The sequence below is a fragment of the Crotalus tigris genome, unplaced genomic scaffold (assembly GCF_016545835.1).
Source record: "Crotalus tigris isolate CLP2741 ecotype Arizona unplaced genomic scaffold, ASM1654583v1 scf7180000018974.730210, whole genome shotgun sequence".
Lineage (NCBI taxonomy): Eukaryota > Metazoa > Chordata > Lepidosauria > Squamata > Viperidae > Crotalus > Crotalus tigris.
In genome coordinates this window covers 309395-320079 of record NW_024097305.1, presented here as the reverse complement: position 1 = coordinate 320079, position 10685 = coordinate 309395, and the positions used below count along the sequence as shown (strand labels likewise).

Here is a 10685-nt window from a genome sequence, read left to right as displayed (position 1 = left end):
TAAATAAATATTTATCCCCGTATTTCTTCCATTTTTTTCTCTGCTTATTTTTTTATCTAGTTCAGTGGTGGCAAACCTATGGCATGCATGCCAGAGGCGGCACTTGGAGCCCTCTCTGTGGGCATGCACACTGTTGCCCCAGCCCCACCTCCCCCCATGGCCCCCTCCTTACCATCAGCCCCCCCGGAGGAGAGTCACCCCCGGGCACAGCCCGTATGGAGTAGTGCAGCCAAGGACATGGCAGCCAGGCAACAGGGACAAGACTAACCCTAACCCTTGCACCCTGTCATGCGCAGATGATGTTGTGGGATGCGGGCAGAGGGCGTGGCTGCCATGGTGCTGCAGGGCTGCCTGGGTGATCTGCGGTGGGCCATGGAGGCAGTGGGTGGCCCTGCAGGAGAGCCGGCAGGAGGCGAGCGGGGGCAGAGTAGGCAGGGTGGGAGGTGGAGTGGGGGTGGGTTGGGCACTCGGTCTCTAAAAGGTTCGCCATCACTGACCTAGTTGTTTCACTTTCTCCTATTCTTGAATAGTTAAATGGGCAATACTTCCTTTTACTTTCACCCCTTTTAAAAGCTACTATAATGGCTTCCACAACATTATAAGAAGCTTACTCAGCAGCTCATGGAAATCCCAATACCCCCAAAGAACTATACATTGTGTAGTAGCTTCTCTATTTTAAACATCCCTTTGTATATTATTCTTTCTTTTAGTTTGATTTTTGTGTAGGCGTCTTAATGTTTTTATTAATTGTTTCTAGTTCTGTTGTACACTTTCCAGATTTGCTTGTTTGTGAGATGTGCAACTATATGAATTGGTTTAATAATTACATAAATAAATAATATAAAATCTGTTCCCAGGAATATATAGAGTATTGAAGGAAAAAAAAGCATTAGAAGGAATGGTAAGGGAGCGTATCATATGAATTAGTCAGATGTCAAAATAATGGAATAAAATATTAAAATGGTTTATCTGTGTGATATAATGATTCATGAGATTGTAATGGTCCACTGTTTCCAAAGTGCTTCAAAGGTCCAGTGCATTTTGCATGATTGTGCAACTCGATGCTGTTTGGATTCCAAATTCTTTATCCAAGGTTATTGAAGACTCCTCCAGTTTGTGTGGCTGTACACTGTACATTTCTGTGCACCTTCCTACTTGTTTGAAAGAAGCAATTGGGGACAATAAGTCTGTAAAAAGTAGACATAGGCAGCTTATAGATAAACATATTTATTATCCCATAAGCTTTTGTAAATCGTAGCCCGTTTCATGCAATAGATTCATGAGAGTAGTAGCTTATAAACACATAGAGCTTCCCTTGGGAAGTATAGAGGGAAAGATGGAAGGTAAATGAAGAGGTGTGAAGCAGAGAAAATTACCTATAGTGTCCATAACAAAGCCGCAGATAGGCGTGACAAACACATTCCTGAATTAAATAGCTAATTATTACAGTTGTTTTCTGCTCGAAAATGAAGTGCCTAAGACCCAGTCTCTCTGCTATTCATTAATGCAGCCTGATTTTTTGTTCAGGCTTTAGTATAAACTAGAGAAAAAGATGAAAACTATAAAGTCACACTGAATTTAAGGGAGTAACAACTTCTTCTTTAGGTTCCTGCTAAAGCCTGAAAAAGTGAGTCTGCTTTAAGAGACGCTGTGCTCACCTTTATACAAAATCCAAAACAATGTTGTGAAATCTTTTTTGGAAGCATGTGCAACTGGGGGTAGCCTGTCCTTCTTTACATGCACCATGATGGGGATGGGCTTTTAATCACATGGATACAGACACCATCTTGAGTTGTTTTAACTCCCATGTGCATAAGCATAAGATACGAAAATGTGACTTCACATGCCATGTTGAGACTCCTGGTCCAAAACAATCAAGAATTAAAGGAATTGTTTAATTTACTTACCCTGAAAATAATCTAGAAGAACTCAGTAAGTCAATTAAAGGCTTATTCCACTCTGAATAATACTATATGAAGTTTATGTGTTTTTTAAAGACTTCTGAAAACTTGAAAGACATTTGACTTTAATGTCTAGAGTAGTTATACCTGGAATAGGTATATATCATGAAATAGGCTATGTAAAAATCATATTGTTACTCCTATGTTCTTAGCTGCCCATTTGCAAAGGTTTACTTACCTTTTATTAATGAGCTGATAGCATGCCATTTCTGAATATCCTCTTTCAAAAACAACTCATGAGCTGCAACTGGCAAGAAAACTCAGAGGCTTGGATTTGGGAAATATGCATTGGATTCATTCACATTTATATCGTGAATTGCTTCCTTATCTCCACTGTTGAAGCTGGATCCCTATAAAGACATCCAAAGTGTAATAGGACTACCAGAGGCTTTGTGAACCATTTGGCAATTCTAAGAACTACAAAGAGTGAGAGGAATGGTGTGATTGACAGACCTACCTTCTAATCAAAAAGAATGAGTCATCAGAAGCTCTTCAATCACAGTGCTTTGTGGGAAGGATGTTACAGTATCCTTTTTCTGAAAATATCATTTAATTCTATTCAAAAACAGCAAAAGTTTCTGGCACATTACTTTCTAGGTAGAATTAAAGAGCCTAGCTTGAAAACCTTTGTATCTACAGTATTTATCTGAGACTCAGCAGGCTTCATCTGCCTGCAAATTCCATTCCAATCTTTTAAAAAGTACCCCAAAAGCTTATAATAATTGTGGCTTTCTTATATTAGTCAGTACCTATAGCTCACTCCGGGCTTAAGTCCCAAACCTCTGATTCAATCTGAGTTAAAATACACGGATTGGGATGGTGGGTAAGGGGTACCTTTCATGTACCAATCACATTTGCATTAACATTTGTGGTTTGCAAACCTATCCTCTAGTTAACTCCTAGAGATTACAGTGCATGAACGTAACATACAGGTGTCAAAAGTGCAGAAGTGGTTTGCCACTGCATTCATCTGGAATGTTTTTCAACCCTGGTGTAGCCTGAAGGTCTGCCATACAAATACTAAGCTGATCTGACCCTTAGCTTAGCTTCCACAGCCAGAGAAAGTAATCTCACCTGCTGAGACCATTAGCCCATTTAAACTTAATTAATTAGCCTCTTCCTCTGTTTGAGAGGTTTGCTTTAATAAGGCAAAGAAAGAATGGATTCATCTTTCCCAAAACATCCCATTGCACCAAGGAATTCTCATTGCACCAAGACTAGATTTTACCTTATGCCGGTCCAAAACTAGACCAAACCAAGCCAAAATCTTTTGAAATGCTGTATTTGAAATTGCCTTAACATGTAAGACAGGATTCAGAATGCCAAAGCCTTACTCTCCCAATTCCACAGCAATAACTTTAATGTGGAAACTCCCTGTTCCTAATTCAGCTTTTTCATCTCTATCCCACATTGGTATTTATATAGATAATTATTGATGTAGGTGTTCATCTATCTAATTATTTAAGTTTAGAAGACAGTCCTTCACCTAAATTATGTGTTGAGGAAAGATGGGCAGATTCCAACAGGACATCAGTATTTTAACTTGCTCCCCAAAATTATTGTAATAATTAATTGAATAAAATATCTGCCACTGCAGCAATATCTACATGCCTCTATTTAGCAAAAACAGGGACAGGTTGGTCTAGTTGTTAAGGCATCAGGCTAGAAACCAGTTGTCAGGCACAACAGACCAGGACCACAATAAAGTTACAATTACAGTATACTGATTTATTACAATTCATGTCTATGCACAGGACTCTATTCAACTAATGGTTAGCAGTATTTTGGCTCTAGATAAGGATCAATGGAATTCAAGAGGGCTTGGACTTTGTTTGTGACTACATAGAGACTATAAGCTGATTCTATTTTTGATTGCACCCCAAGTTTTGCCAGTCCTTCTCTTACATCATGAGACCACAAATTCTAGTCCTGCCTTAGGCACAAAGCCAGCTGGGTGACCTTGGGCCAGTCACTTTCTCTCAGCCCTAAAGTGGAGCCATTGGCAAACCACTGAAAAATCTTGCCAAGAAAACTGCAGGGACCTTTCCAGGTAGTTTCCAAGAATCTGATATGATTGAATGGAAGAAGAAATATCTAACATGATACAGAAAAAATATTTGTCCAAAATGTAGAAAACAGTGCCAGTCACTGAGAATAAATATTGAAGACCTTTTCTCTGGAAACCTCTCTACAAATAATAACTTAATAGCTTGCTTTACAATGTTTAACTCAGTTCTGTTTCAGGAAACGAAGCATATTCTTTCCAACTCTAATAGCAAATCAACTCTATCTTCCCTGCTTGGTAAACTCAGGTAGACAAAGAAGAGAAGACAAGGGGATCAAACCCGATTAAAAAAAGGTTTCATGTTACCTATGCTATTAAATGCTGCAAATCAAATAAAAAATATTCCCACAGAGAACTTTCTTCCTTCAATTAGGATTTGGTGGTCATCCAAATTCCTGTTCTTTGAGCCCAGATTGACAATTATATTAAAGGCCGTCAGAAATAAAGCTTAAATATGTTTTATGCAGATACCTGAAAAAAAAGATCCAGTATCTATATTACTGTGTCTTCTTTCTCTTCTTTTTCAAGGCAGAAGTGAGATTTATACAGGGAGATCTCAATTTATGACCACAGTTGAACCCAAAATTTCTGTTGTTAAGTGAGACATTGTTAAATTAATTTTGCCCCATTTTAAGACCCTTCTTACCACAGTTGTTCAGTGAATCACTGCAGTTGTTAAGTTAGTAACAGGGTTCTCAAGTGACTCTGGCTTCCCCATTGACTTTGCTTGTCAGAAGGTCGCAAAAGGTGATCACGTGACCCTGGGACCCTGCAGCTATTATAAATATGAACCATTTGCCCAGCATCCAAATTTTGATCACATGACCACAGGGATGCTGCAATGGTTGTTAGTGTGAAAAATAGTCATAAGTCACTTTTTACAGTGATGTTGTAACTTTGAATAGTCACTAAATGAACTGTTGTAAGTCGAGGAGTACCTGTATCAGTAATACAGAAGACATATAGCAAGCAGAAAGAAAAAAAGGAAAATCATGTGTATACTGGAGAAGTGAATAAGCCTAGTTACTGCTGGATAGAGCAATTAATAGCTAGGAGAACTTTTCCCAACTTTGCACCATCCAGAAGGCCCCAAACTCGGAATACTAGGAGTTTATTATACTGGGTCTCCAGAAATTTTTGCAATGAAAATTTGCTTTGCTGTTTAAGGAAATAGAAATCAAGGTAGTGGTCTGTTTTCATCAGATAGAGAAAAGACAGAAAAGCAACATTTTCATATTAAATGTACCTTTTAGCCAATGCGACTTTTAGATTTCTGAAAAACACATGGCCCTTTTTCTGTTAAGGAATGAAAATTATTTTTGACTTTTCACACTTGCTGGGGTTCCCAAACCATTCTTCTCACTGCACCTTATCAGTTGCTGATCAGCCAGTTAAAGCATCATAATCATATATAGTTCATATGAATATGAACAGCAGGAACAAAAATTATGAATCCAAGACATGTTTGATTACAGAGAAACTTAGAGATAATAGGCACATGTAATACAATGGAAATGCTGTTAAGCATGTCTCCCATTCTTTCAGGCATAGGAGTGAACTGTGGTTGACATAGAACTTAATAATAATCCTAATACAGTATACAGTATCTGGAGGGAAAGCAGATTGGATAAAATGGGATAAAGGAGAGGATCTTCCTTTTAGTGTCAATTTCCAGCCCAGACCATGCTCTTGGATGAATGCTAGGGATCTTTCAGTTAAAAGATTGGACAGCAGGTGGTGAAAATGAGTCCAGGAAACCATTCTGGACTAGATGGCAAACAGACTGGCCTGTGATAAAGGGCATCTGCTTATTTTCCTCAAGATCTCCCCTCCCATGTGAGACTATTCTGTGATGAATTTACCAAAGCCCTCAGATTTTTTTTATATTACAATAACAGAACCAAAATGGCAGAGAGAGAAAGAAAGAAAGAGAGGGGGGGAGGGAAAGAAAGAAAGGAAAGAAAGGAAAGAAAAGAAAAAGAAAGAAAGAAAGAAAGAAAGAAAGAAAGAAAGAAAGAAAGAAAGAAAGAAAGAATGAATCGTGAGGGGACATTAAACCAAAAGAAAAGGGGTGGGGATTTATGCCTGAGAGCCTATTTGATTTAGTGGTTAAGGAACCAGACTAGAAAGAGGGAGACCTTGAGTTCTAGTCTAGCCTTAGCTGTGAAAGTCAGCTGGGTGACTTTGGGTCAGTCACTCTTTCTCAGCTTACCTTACAGGTTTGTTGTTGTGGGGAAAATAAGAGGAGGGAGATATGTTGGAGATGTTTGCCGTCTTGACTTATTTTTGAACATAATAAAGGCAGGATACAAACAAACAAACAAACCAACAAATAAATAAATAAATCTCATAGGATGCACAGTTCCTGGAGTAGGAATGTGGAAAACTAAGAGCTTTTTATTCAATGCTGAACCAAAACCAAAGTCATTTAGTTGACAATCATTAAGCAACAGAAATTGGTTTCAAGTCCAAAATGAAACTGAGGTGTTTGTACTCTTATCTCTATACAGCACAGTCTTACACCAAAATAGCAGTTATTCATTTTGTATCAATGTAAATGGAGGTACTTAAGAAAGGTAGGGTTCACTATTTCCAGTTGAAAATAAAATGGATCCAGGTACAAATGGGATGATATGAAAGGCTTATATTTCAGAAGTTTAAGTTTTTTAATAGGCTTGCTATAGTGAAAATCACTTCTACCCAATATTATATCCTTAAGGTTTATTGGGAGTACAATTCCCAGAATATATGCTAGTCATGCTGGCTTGGAATTCTGGGATTCATAGTCTTAACATTTTTAAAGGATATTGGGTTAAAAAAAACTGCTGTAGGCAATAATAGTTGAATATACCCATGAAATACTTTTCCCAAATATCTTTCCAAATTGCTGCCCTTTGCATTCAGTAAGTTTCCTGTAGGTTTATTTTACTGTGTTAACTCTCTTAGTCCAGGGAGTTAGTTACTGCCCTAGATTCCATTTCATGAAGTCATTTTAGGTCTTCTCATTATAAGTAATGAAGAGAGGTGGAAAATATTGGATTAGGAGTGGGAATATCCAGATTCATAACCACCCTCAACCATGAAAAGTCAGAAGATAACTTTGATCCAATCAGATCAAACCCAATCCACTTCACAGCTTTGTTATAGTTGTGGGGATAAAACCCCACAACTCACCACCACCACCCTCTTTATAAGCCTCCCAGGACAATCTCAAAGCATTCAAGATTTGTAATCATTTTCAAAATTATAACACAAGTCCTTCCTCCACGAATCAGACTGAATGATATACAAGATATGGATCCTATTGAGAAGATTTCAGGGAATTATATTGAATCCTGCAAATTCATATTCCCTAACAAACCAAAGATTCGAGGACTGTTGTTTTTATTTTCCTTTGGGTTGAAAGATTATATTCCAGTTTACTAGCCATTATTGCTTGCTATTCATTTCCTGGTGTTGTCTTTGGATTGTCTTTCCTCATTTTATATATTCATCAGTTTATTAGTATTTAGACAGCCCTCTGAAGCAGCACAAATAGAGATCACTGAGCACCCTTCGTGTCATATAAACAGTTGGCAATCCATCGTCCCTTTTAGGAAGCTTGCTAAAATTACTATTGTTGTTGTTATTTCAATTTCTCAAAAAACTGAAGCTGCTGAAACAGGAGCAGAAGGGAGAGGAATAAGGATGGGCCAAGTGCAGAACTCTTCAGAATACACGGTGTCCTTCTGGGATTCACTCTTTTCTCGGCTTGAGTGAAATGACTAGATTCTCTCTAAGCAACACCATCTCTCCATGTGGTTGCCACCATCTGTTAATGTCTTGATTTTTGGAAAGTTTGGTTGCTTGAGGCGAAGCCAGCCTTGGCTAGATCTCTGCTAGGAGCCAATTGCAAGTGGCTCTTTTATTGTCATGCTAAAAAATGTCCTGTTTCCCCTGCCCCCTCTCCCCAAGCAGTGGGCACAGAGATGGGAACTGGGTTCAAGTCCTTTGCCTAACAGAGAGCGTCTGGCTAATCTGGAATTTCACCCACCTCTTAAAATTCAACAGGTGCAGTTCTTCTAAATGCCACTCAGAACTGTCTTTGCAGCCAGTCTCCCTGCCCAGCTTGCATTATGGGCCTCTAAAGACAAGGAAACTGGCTTCGAATATAATCCAGAGGGAAGCATTTCCTAATACAGGGCTGCCTTTCTCCCGGCTCCGAGAGATGTGCTGCCATGGGGACAAGAGGGAAGTTATTTTACTTCACCTCATATTTCCTTCTTTGGTCTTAAATCTTAATCTATAATGTGGGGGTCAATGGATCGGAAACTAAATTCGTTTAGGCGGGAGAAGAGCGTCCTTCCTTGACGCTGTCCAAAACGAAGAGAGAAAAGATCTAAGGATAGCTTTGCCTGTGAAGGAGTGAAGATGGGTGAAACTAAAGCCGGCGTCGGCGCCCTGGGGAGGTGGGAAGGGGGTCCGAGAATAAACGAGTCCCGAGGAAAATAGTTGCGCAGAGCTGGACAATTGCTCGAAGCGCCTTAAGAAGACGCAAGGACCTTACAGGCAAGCGGGCTTTTAATTCTCCAGTGCCTCTTAGGTTAGGCCAGTGTTTCCCAAACTTGACAATTTTAAGGCATGAGGACTTCAACTCCCAGAATTCCACAGCCAGCAACGCTGGCTGTGGAATTCTGGGAGTTGAAGTCCTCATGCCTTAAAATTGTCAAGTTTGGGAAACACTGGGTTAGGCTGATGGGGAGGAATCGGCCGTTTGGAGAGCGAGAAAGTTTGAGCGCTCAGTTTCAAACGCCGCGGGCAACCTGCCTTTGTCTAGTTTCCCCCGGCATTTCTGACAGTGCTGAAGCCGTCGGTTAAACAAACCGCGCTCCTCGGCGGGGTCAGGAGGCAGCCCGGGGGACTCCCGCGAGGGAATTCCTCTCCGCAGCTGCTGATCGCTACGCGGAGCGCGGACTAGGGGGAGCGCGGAAAGCGGCCCAGCTCCTCCTCCGCCGTGGGGCTACTTGGAGGGGAGGGGAGGGGAGGGGGAGGGAGGCAGTTCCTGACAGGTCGCGCTTAGCCGGGCTGAAGCTTTCTCGGGGCTACCCGAAGGCCACCAAGGACAGTGGGAGCTGCCCCTGGAGTTTTAGTTTTGTCACTTGGCTAACCGTACTCGGGAGTCGGTCCCCCCCACCTAATAAACCGGAGAGGTGGAGATTTTGCGAGGGATAAATGAGCGGGATTTGCCACGTTGGGAAGGGCCGGCGTAAGGGCGGCAACCCTGTCGGCAAAGGGAAGGGGTTAAAGAGAAAGCAAAGGAAAAGCAGAAGTTGTCCGAAGAAGAACTTACAAAGTCCAACGCCTGCCCGCCTCCCTTTGCCTCTCCCCTCCCTTCCCTTCTTTTAAAATCGCCCTCTCAAGAGGTACTAATCTTTGGTTTCCTCTTTTATGAAAAGATAAGAAGGGGATCCGTTCCCAAGGGGACGGGGGGGGCTGCCCGACACCGAGGACTTCACGCCGCCTGACTCTTCTGCCTCACCTAACAGATTAGGAGACAGATGGGAGAAGCGCATCAGATATTCAGGAGGTTTTCTCTAGGGAAAAGGAAGCGGCGAAGAAAGGCCGGGGGGGGGGGGAGAGAGAGAGAGAGAGAGAGAGGGAGGGAGGGAGGGAGGGAGGGGAGGAGGAGGGAGGGAGGGAGGGAGGGAGAGAGGGAGAGAGGGAGGGAGAGAGAGAGAGAGAGAGAGAGAAGGAGGGAGGGAGGGAGGGAGGGAGAGAGAGAGAGAGAGAGACAGAGAGAGACAGAGAGACATTGAGAGAGAGAGAGAGAGAGACCTTCATATTACCCCGCAAAGGGCTCCTAAAGGCCGGTGAAATCCAGGCGCCGACTGTCGTCTAGGGCAGCAAACCATGAAAAGGGGGTAATAGTGGGGAAAATATTCTTTGGAAGGAGGGTCCGTAGCTTATCAGCCCCAAGGATGATACTCAGTCCTAGAGTCCAAGGCAGGAAGGAAGGGGCGTGGCCCCCTCTCAGGGACAGTCTGTCCCTTCCCCTCCCCTCCCCGTTTCCCTCTGCTCTGTAGTAACTGGAAGCCGAGCGAAAGGGCCAGATCGCCTCCGTCCTTCTCCCTCGAGGACGGGGCCTCCAAAAAGCTAGACGTACTTTTCCTTCTTCCCCGCGTTTCCCCGCGCGCGAAAGGCGCTGGCGCTTTCCACCAGACGACCCTGGCTTTTTTCCCGAGTGTGTGTGGGGGGGTCACTCTTTGCTGGCGTTCTCATGGATATGTTTGTTTGTTTTAAAGGTGTTCGAAGAAGATTTTTAGACGTTTCTTTTTAACACCGCCTTTCAATTCTTCTAATAAAATAAAATAAAGTGTGCTATCCTCTTCCGGCAGTTGGCTAGCTTTCTTAAAGTTGGGGGGCATCTGGGGTGGGAGGAAAAGAAGAGAAGAAAGGGAGTGAAGTTACAGTGGGGACTTGTGCAGAATTAATAATAATAGCCACCCTAATAGCGCAAAAAATACGGCATCGAGATATTAAAACACGAAGTTACATTTCAGACGTCGCAGACTGTTGAACGCGCCCTCCTCCTTTAAAAGTGCCATATTAAAGAAATCTAAACAATCTTTCTACCTCGCCATGATTTTACTTATTTATTTTTAATGGAGGCCCCAACTCAC

The 10685-nt window shown here is 42.0% G+C and overlaps 1 long non-coding RNA gene across 1 annotated transcript; it reads right to left on the bottom strand.

Moving 5' to 3' along the window:
* Positions 1-951: 951 nt before the first annotated feature.
* Positions 952-10424, bottom strand: LOC120314690. The gene is made up of 3 exons (XR_005558505.1): positions 9852-10424; positions 2140-2311; positions 952-1187 (listed from the first exon to the last, which is right to left on the bottom strand). It is a non-coding gene; the product is annotated as an uncharacterized LOC120314690 (long non-coding RNA).
* Positions 10425-10685: the final 261 nt, after the last annotated feature.